Source organism: Stegodyphus dumicola, chromosome X1, assembly GCF_044657685.1.
Source record: "Stegodyphus dumicola isolate Sdum_Otavi_A_Nest chromosome X1, ASM4465768v1".
NCBI classification, from domain to species: Eukaryota; Metazoa; Arthropoda; class Arachnida; order Araneae; family Eresidae; genus Stegodyphus; species Stegodyphus dumicola.
The window spans coordinates 27,460,390-27,479,776 of record NC_140780.1 but is presented as its reverse complement, the minus strand read 5'-3'; the positions used below and the strand labels follow the sequence as shown (position 1 = coordinate 27,479,776).

Here is a 19,387-nt window from a genome sequence, read left to right as displayed (position 1 = left end):
TTGCTGCGATGCTTAGAAATTTCGTTGTTTCTGTTTCATATTTTAAGAGTTTTATTTCGCTTCCCGTATACTTATTTCAGTATGGTTAAGTTTTATAGAGTGTGGAATAAATAGGTCTGTCATCCATATCTAAATGACCCTCTTATTATTTCTTTCAGACTACAAAGAATTTAATTTGCCTCTTTTTCCCCATCAGCGTATTAAAACTTTACTTGATTATTATTTTTTACATTTATCTTACAGAACTATCTAGTTTCACGACGTATTTTCAAAGCTCTTCTTATGCCTCACTATACTCAATAAAAAGCTTTGAGTGCTTCTTCATACTTTGTTCGTTTAACCTTAAATGATTTTCTTTCGAAAGGTACTTTTTATTAGAAATAACTGATTAGTTATTTATGTTATACTGATTAGTTATTCAGTTATAAAATAACTGAATCAAATTTGAGTGTTGCTAGTAATCGCAAGAAATACCTAATATTTTTAAGAAATATCTAGTAATTTATGATAAGTTATAACCTATCTATTATTGCAAAATTGTTTTGCAATTTACTGACACATAAAACTTAAACTGCTGTGCTTTTCGCTTTCCCGTTATTAAACTTTACTTTCGTGTATTCTCAAATACCATCCGCCTTACAAATCAAAATTTAATACCGTTAGCTACAGTTTTAAAGAATAATAGTTACGAACGTGACAAAATTCGGAAAAATGTCTGTCGGATATCATGTTGCACAAGATATGAAGGTGAATACCTAATGCGTGAGTAATTTCGGACACGCTTTTTATTCAAGAGGAACAATTAAATAAGCATCTGTTCTCCCAGACGTTATTGTGCGATTTAAACGAAAATCCTGCTAGGCAAACAAATGACTTCCTCTTTCCTCATATAAAATTCAGCTTCAGTAAAATGCCATTTGTTTAAGATGCACAAAGTAAAAACCTTGTTCGGTTACATTTTGATTCTTGAATTAATGAATACAGACGCTTTAATACTTCAGATTAGGTAAGGAGCTGCCAAGTTTAACACCTTAGCTAGTTTGTAAACATTAGCAGTGAACTTAGTTATCAAAAACTAGCTAAGCTTTTAAACTGGTAGTTACTTCGGGTGAAACATGAAACACAATAAAATTAATCAAAATTTAACTCTACGGGATTAAATCAACATCACACTGAACCTGAATTTTATTTTGCCTATTTTTTTTTTTTTTTTAATTATTTTTCATGTGTAATTCTTTCATACTTTGTAGTACAAATCTTAAGGCGTAACTTTGCCGTCTTTAATTTCTTCGTGAGATAATTGGGAATATGATTCAATTTGAAATTTCAGGATTCGAAAGGAAACTTAACTTTCTTTATAAAAATGCTTCAATGTTGATGGGAAACGAAGCAAATGACAGTAAATTTCAGATCTAATAATATTTGTCTCTCCTATCAAGAACTTTTTGATAAATGGAATAGCTGATTCTGATAAATAAATAACGAAATATTTTTAAAGTATTCATAGAGAGCTGAACTTAATTTTTTAAAAGAATTTTCTTCCTAATTACGGCATAAAATTAAATGCTACATAGCAGTACACCTGACATGAGCTGGCTTAATTTTTTTAAAAAATGCGCATTTCGAATTGTTTATTATATGCTATTTCAAACCAATGCATGCTAAAAGCCTATTATAATGGATTAATCAAATCTTAGCTATTATGTTGTAATTAGATAATTACATTGAACAAGTATGCTGCAGAAGTGATTGCGCGTAACTGTTATGGCAGGGAAAAGAGATTTTATCAATCTAGATTTTTTTAACAACAGTAACTGCTTTAATATATGTATGAAACCTTTTAAACGATGGTATAGTTTTATTCTAAAACTGAACACCCAAATTATTTATGTCCTGTTTGTATCATTTAACACTATTGGATATTCGAAGGCGAATCAACATGAAAGCTTGAAAATTCTTGTACATTTGATAATGATTAATATTCAATGAAATGATTTATAAATAGACTAGAAGAGAAACACGCTAATGTGACAATCAAAATCGTAAAAACAACTTTGTATTTAGCGTAGGTATAATGAAACACTCAATCGATTTCGAGGGCAGCTAAAGGTCCCTCCTCATCAGGAGAAAGAAATACCTAGAAAGAAGAAAATAAAGGAGAAGGAGTCTCAGAAACACGTGGTCCTTATCAGCACTGCACGTGGTTATAACTGGATTTTTAGTTCTGATTAAAAGTGCTGATAAGGACCACGTGTTTCTGAGACGCCTTCTCCTTTATTTTCTTCTTTCTAGGTATTTCTTTCTCCTGATGAAGAGGGATCTTTAGCTGCCCTCGAAATCGATTGAGTGTTTCATTATACCTACGCTAAATGCAAGGTTGTTTTTACGATTTTGATTGATTTATAAGTGTTTCTTTATAGTTGTACCTAAAGACCTAATTTACATTAAAATATGGGTTCATGGCATCAAGTTGAATTAGAACTATGAAAAACAGTAATTGGATGAAAATTTAAATCGATATATTTCGTTTCCAAATCGACATAACTCGTTTTTCTACATGTCTGGTATATCAAGATTAATATGTGATTAAAGAAATATTAAGGTCAATATGTGATTAAAGAAAGTGTAAAACTATGTGGCAGAAATAAAGCATATAATAAAGTTAGGATTATAATCAGCAAGTTTGCTCAAGAAAACTAATTTTAACAATTTTAAACTTAAATTGATATATTTTATTTCAGACTTCCTTAGTATGGCAGGATATCGAACTTTTCTGCAGTTGAATGCTTAAAGCCAGCTTCTTGGGTTTTGCAGCCTCAGTGCCTCAAGTGAATAAATATTTTAAGCATAAAAATTTTTCATATAGTATTAATTATAATATTAAACTAATTTTTCCTTCATACGTATGATGTACGTGCTAAGCAATTATGTTGAACGAGAACTCTGAAAACTTGTAAAAGGTTACTGTTTTCAAGCACAAAGCACAGATTTGAAATGAATTTCGTATTATCCATATCTAAGATTTTGAAAATCAGCTAGCAAATAAGAATAGAATAGCTTTCCTTATTTTATTTTCTACATTTAAAAAGGCTTTGAAAGGATGTTGTTTTGCCGTTTAATTTCCTAGATACAGCGGTTCTCAACCTATTGACTAACACGTCCCATCTAAACAAAAACTGAACAGCTTTAGTACCACTACTACATTAGGAAATGATTATTAACCCATATAACCATAGGTTTTTAATTTTGTATCGTCTGGTAATTTTGTATCGTCAGGAAATCACTCACGTGAGGTGAGATTTTTAGTGACCTGTTGTTTTTATGTGAACAGTTTTCGTTCCCTTCACATCAGTGTTTTATTTCCTATGATGTCAAACATTATTGGAGTTCCATCCATATTTCCAATATGGGAGACTAAATAATTCTGTTTTTGCGTTAGTAGGTCAATAACATTCTTCTGGTAACTTATCCATTTGTTGTCCAAATCTTTTGGAAGCCTTTTCGAAGCTTTCGTTTCTTCTCGTAGAGCTAAATCATTCCGTTACCTAAATCGACCACACTAACTCTAAGTGCCCTTAAAATGTTCACTTTCATTTATATTCTTTTTTGCCCACTTTAAAGCAAATAAACGTACGCTGGTTCTTGTATAATTAGTCCATTCTGACAATTTTCTGGAACCCATTTCTCAGAACTTTCTTCTAGGATAGGCCATTTCTTTACTCCTTTATGCAAAGCACATTTATTCTTTGGTATATTAATTATTGCAACTTGACTATGTAAGGATTATGTTAATTTTATTAACAGTTAAATTTTAAGTTAAAGTTCCTTTCCTATCAAATTCTTAACCTCAACTTAAATCCGGCCGGAAGTTTACTACTTCCGGCCGGATTTAAGTTGAGGTTAAGAATGTAGTTTTGGAATCTTGCTGAATATTTAATGAGGAGGAGCGGTATTTAAACCACGAAGTTACTTACTGAGTCAGAGAGAATCAGAGTTTCTGATTTACGCGCGTCTGCCTTTTTGACCACTCTCTCTCTCAAAGCTGTTATTACGCTCGGTCGTACTCAGGCCCTTGCTAAGCTTCGTAGTCAAATAAGTTAAGGGGCCAACTCGATTTGAACCTTGATAGCTTCGGCTATACTTCTTTAGTTAATCTTAGTTTTATTTTAATTCTTAGTCTTTTAAGTTCAAGTCCAAGTGCGGGCATTGCTTGCACACTTCCAGGCGGAGTTTTGTTAAATCTTATTGGAATAATAAAGGGTTAGTTACCCTTCTATCTTGTTGTTTCTTGTCACCGAACTCAAGCGATTATTCGCTTATCAGTTCTTAGATTCTTCACTTCCAACATTAACTTAGAATTACAAAGTGTTTTTTTTTCCACCCACGTATGGAGCTTTCCACCAACATCAAACATTTTTGCTGCCGAAAGATTTCCATTTTCTCTCGCAAGTTGAATGGCTTTGCATTTGAAACCAGCACCGTGTCTGGTTGGTTTGGCAGAAGCCATATTTACTACTAAAAGAGAGCACTAGATCAATCAAAGAAAATGCGATTTACTAAAGATGATTACTTAGCTTACTAAAGATTATTACTTAGATGCTCACTTCCAAAATTACTGCTTTAATTAACTGCAGAAAGAGAAAATATCTGACTTAAAATTCCGAGAATTCATTTGGGTGGGAAGAGTATTCTTACCCTAAATTATGTCCCTCTTTTTTTCGGAAGCCTAGAATAACATTCTTGGGCACATCTGCATTGAATATAACCCACCCTCTTTGCAGAATTGTATAATCCCTCAAGCATTGATTTCGCATACATATTGTTCTTCCTCTTATCTCTGGTCAATTCAGTATACCGTTGTTGGAAAGCTTGGTAAATGTCTTCGAATGAATCACTTCAAAAGATAAGAGCATCGAATATAAATCTTTCAGGTTTCTTCGTAAAGGAAAGGATGCTCGTTATACTGTGAATATGCCAACATTTTTTTATAAAATATAGCCTGAAATTAAAAGTGCGCGCTATACATCGGAACATACGGTAAATACTTCTGAAATATTAAATTAAATTAATACTAAAAAACAAGTGCTAAATAATTGTTTAAATTAAAATTATTAATAGTTAAATTAAAATTATTAATATTTAAATTTTATTTTTTATAAATATTACAGCAAAATATTTAAAAATGAAAATAATCTAAAATTAAATTATTAATTTATGCATTTAAAAAAATTTGGAATCATATTTCCTAAATATGAATGAAATACAAATGTGATTCTTGGAAAATAAAGATTGAATTTGTTAATAATATGTATATAGTATAAATGTTAATTTAATTCTTTATTAATAAAATCATGACAAAAGCGAAGATATACTGTTACACATCCTTTATATTTTGACAAATTTGCCGCAGAAATACGAGAGCTCTGGGATTAGGGAGCTGCCTTTTATGAAATATTTTTCGAAAAGGTTTCGTACTTGCATTGCAAATGAGTAAAAGGCCGGAATAAATGAATTAAGCTTTAAAAACAAGTCAAGAATTAGAAGAATGAGATTAATATTTGACTTTAAAATGCTTCAACGTACATTTTTTAAAGAAAAACTAAAATTTAAATTTACACGTTTTTGAAAAATCCATGGCAATAAAAATATTAGCTCAAAATTTCACATAATTTTTATATTAATCATTTTACTATCTTGATGAACATGTTTAAAAATAGTTGTAGATATACTTCCTGTGCGTTAGTAATCTGATATTATTTTGCACAAATATTCTTAAGTCAGCAAGTATAGCATTATCAGTAAATAATTCTAGTCGGTCTGCAAATATCGCATTCAGTCAGTAATATAGTTCTGTCGGTACTATAGTTATTGTTGACAATATGGATAGTTTCAGTCAGCAAGTATAGCTTTTTCCGCAAATTCTTCTTTATTTGTATGCAACTTTCTGTCTTTTTATATGTTTTTGTTTAACTATTGCATATTTGAGCCTAGTATTTTTACAGATGACTTGTTTGTCTGTTCCGTACTCTCCTACTGTTCATATGCATTTTTCATTTAGTTACTTTTTTTTTATACCTTCCAAACTGTGTATCATTGCAAATTATGTATTCATTTCAAATTATGTATTCATTTCAATTATGTATCACTGCAAATTTTGTATTCATTTCAAATTATGTATCTGTTTGCTAATATCAATAAACGGCTGGGATCACGTAGTGGGGAGACGGCGCTAAACCAATTAACCAAATGGTAAAGGCGTGGTGCCCGTCTTCCCCGTTCCTAAATCCTAAATCCTAATCTTTGAACGTTTAATTTATGATGTTTACATCAGAGCGTGAAATTTTAATAGAGTATAGGGTGCGTGGGACGAATGCAATATACATGCGCTTCAACAACCAATCAAGAGAGACGGAGGATATTCGAAGTTCGAAAGAAGACGCTGTTAACTGCTTTTCTTAATAAAAAGTAAGGGAATTTTTTAGTTACTGTGCAAAAACACTTTTTCAGTTTTCGCAGCCGTTTTATGTGTTTCATTTTGTGCCTCATTCAATCTCATGTATTCGCATTTGTTTTAGATGATCATTAACTGTTTTATGTTCATGTCTTATTTTGTTGATAGATTTTGTTCAATGCATGGCTAGATGATTGCAATGTTACTAACGAGGCTTAGTTTCGGACGTCATTGCTCATGTTATGCACAAAAAAGCATTTACATAATTCAGTATATCTTTACGTGATCAAATTATTTAACCGAAAGACCGGACTCTTCTGTTTGAAGTAGATTTTGTTATTCTGTCAAAATGCAGTTGTGCGTTTTGATACAAAGAAAAATTTTTTTTAACTTGTAAATAAGTAATTATTGATGTCAGTTATATAAGCTTGTGGGGTGTATATTATTTTTACTAATAGTTATTTTAATTTGTTAGCCTTTTTTGTTATTTCTTGTTTTTTTTTCTAGTTTCCTTGCCAGGATGTAAATGATTTAGGGTGAACGAGAGTGTATTTAAACTGAAGTAGCAAAAAGGTTAGGCAGTGCATGTTTCGCTATAGCGCCAAATTTTTTTCCGTGTCATTTGTTGTTGCTAAGTTATACTTAATTATTCAGCAGTAATTTATATAATAAACAGTATAAATTATTTCTTCCCAACTAATAATGTGCATTTTTATGATATCTTTTACTGTTTTTTATCGTTTAGCGGTATATGTAATTGATATAGTTTTAAACATATTTATTCTATGATGTATTAAACTTGTATGCTTTACAGTAATTAGGAACTAGTTTGTAGCATTGTATATTATGTGCGTAGGTACAAAATCGTTTCATTTATTTATAAGATATCCAGTTTATAAATAAGCACATCACCATAAAAAATTTGAAACGATTTTCTAGCATAGTATATTTTATAACCTTATTATCAGTGCAATTAAAATTATAATGTCTTTCATATTTATCTAGGTATTATGCTTAGGTTATCAAAGTATAAAAATCCTTGAATTTATTGATTTTTGGATAAGAATATATCAGAAGAGAATGCTTTTTTAAGGAGGCAGTATTGATTAATGGGCAGTAAAAGGGCAGAATTTATTTAATATTTAAAAAAATTAAAGATTATCATAAACAAAAGTTATAAATTATTCTGTATGAAATTTCTTAATTAAAGTTATCTTGATTTTTATTACTAGCACATGACATGTAAATAATAATGCATTAATGTATACTTACATTCATTCACGTGCACATGTATACATTCAAGTGGCATTTTATATAGCTTCATTGTATGAGCATTTTACATAAAGAAATGATTTTATTTATTTTTCACTGGAATAGATTAAAGATATTTATCATCTGATTGAAATGGCGCTGCTTTAAAAATGAATTTATTTTTTGCCATTTGTTTTTTCACATTAATATTTGTAAAAAGAATATTAATTATTGGATATAAATGCATTAATATATCACATTTTTAGGACTTACATATTGTTGAACTTGGAAGAAAATTTAATAGTTGTGTGCTAAAAACATACATCATATTATTATGTATTTGTCTTAACCCTATATTTTTGTATTTTAAAAGTATCCTCTAAACAAAAGGGAGTACATTCCAATGAAATTGATAATTAACTCAAAAAAGGCAATAATTGCATCATTGTTTCGTTTTAAATATTTCTTTAGAAGTGGTTTAATTAAAACTTTGTGCTTAAAATATTTTTTTGACATGTGTATTGTAAAGTTACACATGCAATAGAAATTTTTCTGTTTATAAGTTAAGAAAGTGTCATAGTATTAGCTTCTTAATATACAGTAAATAAAGTCCTGTAATATTCAAGCTATTGTAAGATATTAAATACACTCTCAAAAACAAAATGCGTCTACTTTAAACATTTTAGGAAAACCTAATAAAGCTCATATTTCATTCATTTTTGTGTTGTTACTAATTAGCTGATGCGCTTTAAATCTCATTTTATCATCTGATATTATGTTTTTTATTGTACGTTTAATTTTGTAAAAGTGCTTTGAAACTCATAACGGAACTAAAAACAATTTAACCGCGCATTCTAAATTTGAATTTCCTGAAATTAATGCCGGTTTTATTAGCTATATATCACAAATAAGAATAATATGCTTATAAATGAAATCTAAAAGATTTATTAGAAAACATATTCAAAGCATGTTTCTGAAGATTTTGTAAATTAGTTTTGATTATAAAATATATTATAATTTGAAATAATTAATAAGATAGAACCGTATCAATAAAGTATATTAATTATGTTTCTGAATTTAAAAATTGTAGATTTAATTTTACATGCTTTTTATATTAATTGAAAAGATTTATCATAATTAAAGAGAATTTTTAATTTGCAAACTATGAATTGAAGATTTCTGATTTAAGAATTTTCTTGTGGATTTTGGATTTAATAAAGGGTTTATAGTAAATCTGAAAAGTCGGACTACTTTGGAGTTTGTAATAAACTTTATTGTCCCTTAGCAGAGGTATTAATGGTTGTTCTTTCACACTAAAATTCAATAGAGGTTATTCAATTCAATTAAAGTTTATTCATTTACATTAAAATTCAGTAAAACGCAGTTTCCTGTAATATATTTCCTGTAATAATTTTGTTAAAAAGATTAAAGAACGTAACCTACAAAGGGAAAAAACTGAACGGAAATTCCTTTTCTCTTGTTAATTAATGCGGTTATTTATATGGTATGGTATGATATGTGAATATAAGCTACAAAAATAAAAAACAAAAATTGTGTAATTGGATTATTCTTGGTTAATCAAAGGAATATTTTTGTGTGAATTAATAACAGAAATTCGGGTACATTTTAACAATTTATATAAAGTTCCCACAGTAGCACATAATTAAAATAATGATTGCTTCAGATAATACATATTGTGAGAAAACGTGGCAGAAGAGAGCAGTGAATTTGGTTACAGCCGAAAACATCGCGGCAAAAACATCGCGGACGAAAACGTCGCAGAGAAAACAACGCAAGGCGAAAACGTCGTGCTACAAAACATCGTGGGAGAAAACATCGCAAAGAGAAAACATCGCAGTTCTAAAACATCGTGGTACAAAACATCGTCGTCGAAAATATCGTGGTAAAAAATAAAGTATCTACAAATCATCGCATGACGATAACATCGCAGACATGCTTTTGTCAGGCTTTAATAACTGTAAATAGATATTCCCATAATAATTTGTGAGCGCAAGATGTAAAGAAGGATAATTTTTACTTTCACATTTTTTTATTAACTAATAAATTTTTGCTGAAAAAGTAAGAAGGAAGCATAAGCATAGAAAATTAAATGCAACTTATAGATTATAATTTTTATGAAAAATTACCAGTAAAAACTTTATAAAAAATGATTTATTAATGGTCTTTGTTGGTTAACTATGTCGGTTTAAAATTCTATTAAATGCTATAAGTTGCATTACTTAAGCATAGTAATTTTCTATGCTTAAGTTTCCTTCTTATTTTCTCAGCAAAAATTTATTAGTTAATATAAAATATGAAAAACAAATTATCCTTATTTCTATCTTGCGCTCACAAATTATTATGGGAATATCTATTTACAATTATTAAAGTCTGAAAAAAGCATGTCTGCGATATTATCGTCACGCGATGATTTGTAGGTACTTTATTTTTTACCACGATATTTTCGACGACGATATTTTTAAACTGCGAAGTTTTTGAACCGCTTTATTTTCGACGACGATGTTTTGTACCACGATGTTTTAGAACTGCGATGTTTTCTCCCACGATGTTTTGAAGCGCGACGTTTTCGCCTTGCGTTGTTTTCTCTGCGACATTTTCGTCCGCGATGTTTTTGCCGCGACGTTATCGGCGGACACCGTGAATTTGAGTAACAGTTAAAATGTAGTGTTGATGGAAGGATAACGACTGAAAACTCAATATGTACAAACAGAGCAAAGTGTGCTCAGCGGAAATAAAGAATGATATTTTATTATACATTTGATTTTACAGGCGAATATTGTTTTATAAACTTTTAGACAAAATTTCATATTTAATCCATTTATAAAATTTTTATTTTAAAACAGAATGTTGAAAGAAAGAGGCCTCATGAGAAATCTGTTTTCTAAAGTTCAATATGTTTTTTGTATATAGAAATAATTAAAATCAAGCTATAATGATGCTTGTATTATTAGGTCAATTATATTGCATGCTGAAAGATCTGAATATGAAACATTTATTTATGTTCATCATTTTACAAATCATTCTTATTCAATTAACAGTTTGTTAAAATAAGTAGTTTTATAATTAATATGCATTTTATTGAAATGTTCCAAAAACATGTAAGTAAGCATATGTCAGAATTCAGAAAAACAATTGAATTAAAAAATTAAATAATATTTTAATGAACACACTAATCCAATACAGCGGACTATATTTACGAAAAGGCATTATAAAGAGCCTTTGCAACGATCCCAAAAAAGATAAATTTAAAAACTAATAAAGTATTAGCTTTGTAATTTACAAGTTTAACTCTCGCAAAAAAGGTAGCTTCAATCAGGCATCTCTAAAACGTCGCTATAAAAGATGTGAAATCTCTGTATTTGAGAAGGGGACAAAAGCGTGGAATTTCACGGATATCTGAGAGTCTTAAAGACGACATATGCAACGTCAATGACGTCTATGCAACGTCATGTACGACGAGATTTCTGTATCATTATGGCATCACCTTGCTCTTTGTATATGCTGTAGACCCTAGCTGAAAAGACTAAGCGAATTCTCCTTAGGTCTTGGAACAACAGATGACTGCAGAAGAAGGTTTAAATAAGCTTTTTATTTTTAGCTTAACCTAGCAAATAATGCACTCACTCGGTGCTCACAATCTACCGTCACTTGTGGCTAAGTAAATTAACAGAAAAATAAGATGTAAAATCACAATAAAGTAAGAAGGGCTACACGACTGGCTCCTTATTTATCCAAACCGCTAAATCGGCTGTACACAAAACCGAACCGAGAATAGTATCAATATAATGTAAAGCGAGTGGCTAAGCACCAATTATTCACGCACACAGCTACTTCTAAACATGCGACATAAATTCAGAAACTAACTCCCTACTAGGTTCACCAGCGGCCGAGTGGTAAAAGCTGCTGAACACTGCTAGTTCACCCCAGGGTTCGAGTCCTAGCAAACGCCCGTGGCTGCACGGGCGTTTTCGTGGTTTTCCCCAATGTGTAACGTGGACGCGAGCCAATTTCCATTAAAAAGATCTCCACGGGGCATCTCTTGCTTTCCGTGTAGTGCCTGAGAGAGGAGCACGTAATAAGTAAAAAAAAAACTTTCTCAAATACTGATTCCAACCTCACTTAGATTTGCATACTACGTCAATAAAATTTATATTCTGGCAGGAAACTGAAATTAGAAGTAAACGGAAAGTTTCTGAAATTAAAAATAATTGGTTAAAATAAAATAAGGTCTTTACACTACGAACTAAGTCGATTTTGCAAAAAGGCAAAAGATCTCTAGTAAAAGCTTCATTTATAATATACAGGGTGATTCAGAATTCATCATCAATATATGGTGGGGAGGTAGGGAGTAGGAAAAGAAGGAGATTTCACATAGGAATGTATGGGCTCAGACGAACGCATGGTGGTGTAGAAGGCGCTGTGTGTGCACAACTTCCATAAGCACAGCTGTTTGAAGTGTGCAGCCAGCCGTCATTCGACTAGGTGACTTTGCAAAAGTAACATGAAACGGTATACGTGGAATTAACTTGCAGATATGCATGTAAATGCCAGGCATATTCCAGAAGGTCCGGTTGTCCATGCAACGCCGTTGTCAGTCATGCATTCTAGCATATGGTCACCAGTTCGAGCACCTCTAGTAAGTCTGTAAAACCAATGCAAAGAAATGTTATATGTAAGATAATAAATGTTTTTTTTTTCTTACTACTTCCTTTTTATATGTTCTTTCCATCACTGAACTGGGGTCATTTTGCCCTACTACATGGCATATGCGCCCATGTATTCCTATGTGAAATCTCCTTCTTTTCCTATTCCCTACCTCCCCACCAAATATTGATGATGAATTCTGAATCACCCTGTATTTTAGAATAATACAGTAATTGCATATTTATGACTAATACCAGATGGTGCGTATCATTTTTTTAAATTCAAATGACACGGCATAACGTTGATATCCTTTCTGATTTTACTTTCTATATATTTTTTTATCTTCTGATATACTTCCTTTTTATCTTCTGATATACTTCCTTTTTATCTTCTGATATACTTTCTGATTTATCAGACAATACAAATTTTTGCCAATATAAAACTTTGTTCATTGTACTCTACGTAATATTTCTGGTGAAAGAGTGATTTTAATTCGGTTTCGCTTCTTGAAATTTTCGCCCCTGAAGAAACTCTGATGGGATTATAAACTTAAGATTTTCACACGAAAATTTATAGGTAAACTTTATGGTAGAATGCTGAGCTTCAAAAACTCTAATTCAATATGCTGTCCATTTCGAAAATATCTACTGTATATCTTATTCATCTTTTTAAAAAAGTAACTAAATTTATTAAATCTCACAGAGAGATATTTTGAACACTTTGATTCTGTTTATAACAATGCATTAAGTTACTGCGAAAAACGTACGTGAATTAAATAAATTTCTTCCATGTAATTAAAATCGAAAAGGATGCAGTTTATCCCCAATACTTTTTCAACGGTTTCTTAGATGAAATTAATATGTTATAGGAAAATGCATTTAATTTTCCCGAAACATTAAACAAACAAACGACGCTTGGCAAGCGAAACACTTAAATGTAACGCTTTATTTTCATTCAGTTCATCAGTAATGTGCTTTATTGCATTATGAGAAACGTTACCCAGTCGCATTGTGATTATTATATCCACTTTATTAGGAGGTTTTAATGGTTGCGAAAACTGTGATTTATTATAAATTTATTTCTTTTGCCTTACTCGTTCCAAAAGCTTACAATTTGATGAGAAAAATCCGAATGTTAAAAATACCACTATTTTATCGTCTTTTTTCAACTTGATACGATATCCCACATTAGAAAAAGCAAAAGAATAATATTAAAATGTGTTTTCTTGATCTTAAACTATAGATGCTAAAAGACATTGAAATATAATTATTATCAAGTGTTTTCTTGATCTTAAACTATAGATGCTAAAAGACATTGAAATATAATTATTATCAAAGCTGCAAATTAAAGTTTACTCATGAAAATATTTTTGCCTTCAAATATGCACGAACGAAATACATTAATAAGCATAATTTTAATAATATGTAAAGTCATTTAAGTTACGTGCTATGTGTGAAAAACTTAAATTTTGATGAAAAATAACATTTACTACCACTACCATAAAGTTCACTCTTATCTGAAGAGGCAAGTTTGCAATGCATAATTCAAACAACGATTTCAAATTCAAATTTATAAGAGCTACTATATGCTAACGACATTCGACATTCACGTTACTGTTGCTTCTTTTCTAACACATACTTTCAGGTTTCGTAACGGCTAATCACCGAAATGAACTTTGGCGTTGTCTTTTGAGTGCGAAAAGATCTGCATGTGATGTTGGTGTCTGTTTGACGTCATTTGCTTAGAATACTGCTTATCAATGCATCATTTTTTATTGTAAGTCATACAAGTGCATTCAAATTTTCTTGAGATGCACGGTAGTTAAAGCTACAGAGTGTGTTATGAGGTGCGCTGTTGAAATAAATAAGCTAAGCAAGAAGTTTTTTATCTTTTTATCTTTGCTCACTTGATTTTTTCTTCAAAGAGCAACCTATTATAAAATATTGGAAAAGAAAAAAAAATTTAATGTAAACTTTAAGAAATTAGAGCACCTAGTTCTATTTTCAGGTGGAAGATTTGTAGGAAAAACCCTGCAAACTAAAGCCTATTAGACAAAGCACAGCCCAGTTAAAAAATTAGGCTTGGTTTAGTTTATTAGGTTATGGCAAAGCACTCGAGGGCTATCTGCCTTAAGGAAGGATGCCTTCGTGGAGGACTTTCTAAGGGAAACTAGCTCGTATACACGTTACACATGGGGAAAAATACGAAAACACCCATGCAGTCAGCCCGTTCGCGGGATTCGAACCTAACTATTAGTGTTCAGCGACTTTACCGCTCGGCCGCTGGTGGGCCTATAAAATTAGGAAATCGATTGCAACTATGTAAGCTGTGTAAATTAAATGCAAATAATTTGTTTTCAAACTAGGCTTTATAGATATTTCATGAAATAGTGTTGTTAATAAAAGCATTTAAATGAGATGAATAAAATCATAAAAAATATTTCTTTAAAGATCATAATAAAAATCATAAAACATTTCATTACTAAAAAGAATAATTATTTAAGTCTTATCCATCTGTAGGACAATCTAAAATTTCGATATTAACGTGTAAGGCTTTGTTTTGTATAATAAGTTTCGTTATTAGGTTTAAAAATATTTGAATTTTGTGATAGTTAATATATCAGATGAGATCAGAAATATTAAGCATCAATCAGCAAAATTTAACATTCAAAGAAACATTCTTCTAATAAGTATCCAACTTCAAGAAAGAAATAAAACACCAGATTTTATATATACATAGAAGTAAAAGATCAGACTGCTGCTTAATTAATTACATAGCGTGAATGTACCAAAATTCAAAGTTGTTATTTAACATTTTAAAGTTTAATATTGTTTCGAAACTACGACCAAAAAATGTCACGTTTGTTATAGAAGTAAATTTCCTTGAGTAGAATATCCCACCCACACGAAATTAACTTCAAACGAAGGTGTTTCAAAAGGCACGGACTGAACCATGCCATCCAAAAATAAATTTAAAAAAATCTGATGTATACACCACATGACTTCCTTGTACGGAATATTAAATTATACGCATTTTTTCTTGCATTAAACTTATTGGATTCAATTAAATCTACTTCGACGACAGCGCAGAAAACACAATAGAATAAATGCATTCTTTAAAACTCACTCTAGTATTTGTTTACCATAGCGACACTCTGGCGCTAGATTCACTTAACAGTATTATATTTCGTTCATATTATAACTCACAATGCACAAAATTTATATCATTTAAAGAATAAAATTATCTAATCGTTGCCACATGTTCTATTCAAATACTATAATAAAGCTAGAATGATATATAAAAGAAATTAAGCAAATAAAACAAAAAAAGAAACTGTTTTTCACAGACGATTGAGTATTTCTCATTCAATTAATTCAGTTCTCACTTCGCGAGAAGGCAAAAATACATAAAAACTCAAAATATCTCTATTAAAAATTACGAAGTAAATCTTAAACACTTATTTCCTCGAAAAAATTCCAGAGAGGATTAAGCATGATTTAATTGGCAATAATAAATGAAGGCGTTATCTTTGTTGTTGCGAAGCTAAGTTTCTCTAGATTGGCAACAAATCCACTAGTCTGATGTTTCAAATGTAAACAATCAATGGCCGCCATAAAAAAAGGCTTAGCGGCACTTAAACAACTTTAAAATTGTTGCTAATTCTAAACATATTGCATACAGATTTACTAAAGGCATAAAAACCTTAACCGGAAGAGAAAAACATAATTCAATCATTTTTAAAGCAAAAAATGTACAATTTACAAACATATAAGAGTAAAGAAACTGAGATCACTGAGCCGGGTAACAGAGTGGATATATATATAAATATATTTATATACGTTTGGTGCGTCCGATTGCAACCAAAATACGAGGTGCACATCTACATGTTATAGTAGTCCTACATACAAAATTTCAACGTTCTGAGGCTACTCGTTTTTGAGTTATGTGAGATACGTACGTGCATAACGTATGTACGTACGTTCGTAGAGACGCCACGAAAAATTCTCTTCAGAATTAATTTTAAAGCAGTTTTATAATTTTTTGGAGGAAAAGAGTTTTTTATTCTGTCCTTACGTACAGATATCACCCAAAAACATCGTTAAATTGCATTCGATAGCGGTCAAAATGGATATTTTCGTTGAAATATGCTGCCTGAAACTTTTCGCGATTACAATACTTCCTTTTTACTTCGTACAAGGAAGTAAAAAGAGAGAGAGAGAGAATTAAATTTGTTTTATCTAAACAGTGTTAAATCTAAACTATACAGAAGATATTCCGTGTAACTATCTTTTCTGAAGTTTAGAAATCCGAATTTACTAATTTTAGGTGCACTAAAACCTAATTGAATCGATCAGATCAAGGTATGTAATTAAAATGCGTAGAAGTTTAGATATATAGAACATTGTTTCATTGCGTATAATCGCATTTTTATCTTTTCTATAAATTCTGCTTATTTCTTAAATTTAGCTTCTCTATCTAATTCTTTCACAACCGAGCGTTACGTCTCTTGGAAAATCTATCTTATGGTTCAAAGCTTGGTAAATTTAATTTAAACCTCATAATTCTAATTAAACATGCAAGCTTTTAATAAAGCAACTAGTATTTACTGAGATCGTACCATGGATTTGGAAAACAAACGTAATAACGGACTCAAAGTTTTCTGCACGAAGATCGGAGGCATCAGCAGAATAACTTGATAATTTAATTTTATGGCATCACATAATTTAATTATGTGACAGCTTCCCATCTAAGCTAAACAAACCTAGAGGAAAATGTTAAGTTTCATTCTCAGTCTTAGTCTAAATTAAAATGAATTAATTTCAAACAATAACACCACCACTCTTTATGCAAAGTAGTGGAATGCCTCGTACTTTTGATCAACATGTATAAGATTGAATTATTCTTCTGAAACTGCCTCTAATTTCAGCCAAAATTATAAGATAAATAAAAGACAAATTATTAGTCAGGGTTGGCTTACGAAATAACAAACGAGCGGTTTCTAAAGGGCAGTAATTTCTTTGTGAGAAAAAATTTTAAATCTTTGTCTCTAAATTTATCAAAAGTGATAGATGGAGATGTGTCGAAGAATGGAAAAGATTTTTTTTTTTTTTGCAGATAGGGGAAGAAACAGGAAACTGTATAATTTTGCGATTTGTTTCTATGTTTTCTCGGAAGATTTTTTTTCCTGAAGAGATACAATAATAATCTTAAAAAAAACTTAATCTGTAAATATTTTGTCAAGTAAACTTCGAGAATTTTAATTAAACCTAAGAACAGAAGATTAAAAAAAATGTGAATTTGTGATAAGACATTCTTCTAGTTTAAGATACACTAAGCAGTTAATGCAGTACTTAGATCTGTAAATCCTTTTAAAACTGAATAAAGTTGTTAAATTAATAAAAAATAAATAAAAGCTACGTGTCTAGGCTTCTTTCCAATTTTGATCTAGAACACATCATTTTCTTAGAAGTTTTTCAGCAACTTAATCTCTGAATGATGACTTATACGAGTTTAATACCCTCTATTGTATTTTAAAATATTGGAAAATACAAGTATACTGATATTTTAAAACACAGAGGAAGAAGATTTTTCGAATGAGGTTTGGTTTATTTAATTATGGTAAAGCACACAAAGAGCTATCTGCCTAAGCGAAGGGATGCCTTCATGGAGGACTTTCTAAGAGAAATGGGTCTTAGAGGATGGGGACAAACACGAAACCGCCCATGCAGCCAGCCCGTTGGCCGAGATTCGAAACCTGGACAGAACTACCAGTGTTCAGAGACTTTACCGTCCGGCAGCTGGTGGGCCTTTTTAGAATGAGAGAAGAGAATTTTAAATGTAAATGAAAATCGACGAGTTTATATGCAAGGTTAATTTTGTGTGATATCGGGAAATTAATTTTAATTCTGAAGTACTTTGTAGAGACATTAGATTAGTTGGAAGCAGGAAAGATGGAAAATATGCAACCGCCTTCGCCGGGAACCGAACCGCGGACCTCTGAAATACCGGCTCATTACACCACGAAGGCACGCTAGGGAACTTTAGATATGCAAAAGGAACTAACCTGGATGTATTTATACTATGTGGTAATATTGCTACACTAGAATTCTTTTTTAATTCTTTTATTGAGCAAATACCGCATCAGTTATCATCAATTTAAAGACTAAGATATGAAGAGAGAGATTAGAACTACTTGCAGATATGCAAATACAAAATTTCTGAAAAGTAAAAAAAAATATTGATTTAACTATAATTGATGCGTATATAACCAGCCACGTTGTGAAAAATAAAGTACATGAAAAAGAAAAAGAAAAATGCGTTAACCCTTCTTTTGATTTAAATAATCTTTGTTGCAAATATCAGCGATTAATGCGTTAAATCAAATAGTACTTCTCATACACCACGTACTATATGAAAGGTTAGACGCCTTTTTGGCTAATTAATTTAAGATTCTTCTTAATAATAGAGTTGAAGGGAAATGATAAAATATCATTCTGTATGAAGTTAAATTTAGATACGTTTATGTGTTAGCAAGTACCTTTCAGTTTCGCAACAATATTGAATTTGTAACTAATCCGCTTTTCACAAGTCAGGACGCTGTAAGAATTATTTATTGCCGGGAAGGGAAGCTGCCGAAATTTGTGCTTGAAATTTTCTTTCAATTTTTTCACTAGAGAATTGTTTAATAAAATATTTCATAAATCAAATATAACTTACTCATATGACTATGAAAGCTATGCTCCAACCGAGAAGAAGAAAATAAAATAAATTTTATATTTTACTCTAGAAAAAAGATTGAATTCTATATAAGTTTTAATACTACTATTACCAGCTCAGTTTGCTAATTAATAAAACTAATAGGTTGATTTAAAATTCGATTCTAGGTAATTCAGAGCACTTTTATCAGGAAATACTTTTGCTACTCATTAGAAATATTTTACACTAACTACTGACTTTCAGTTATCAATTTATTATTATGTTTCTGAGTTTTAATTTTAATGAAGCCTCGCTTAGGTAATG

General features: G+C 30.7%; 1 protein-coding gene across 4 annotated transcripts in view; it reads right to left on the bottom strand.

Moving 5' to 3' along the window:
- LOC118181498 (proton channel OtopLc-like) overlaps positions 1-19,387 on the bottom strand; it is a 167,750-nt gene that overhangs the window by 39,037 nt on the left and 109,326 nt on the right. The window lies entirely within an intron of this gene.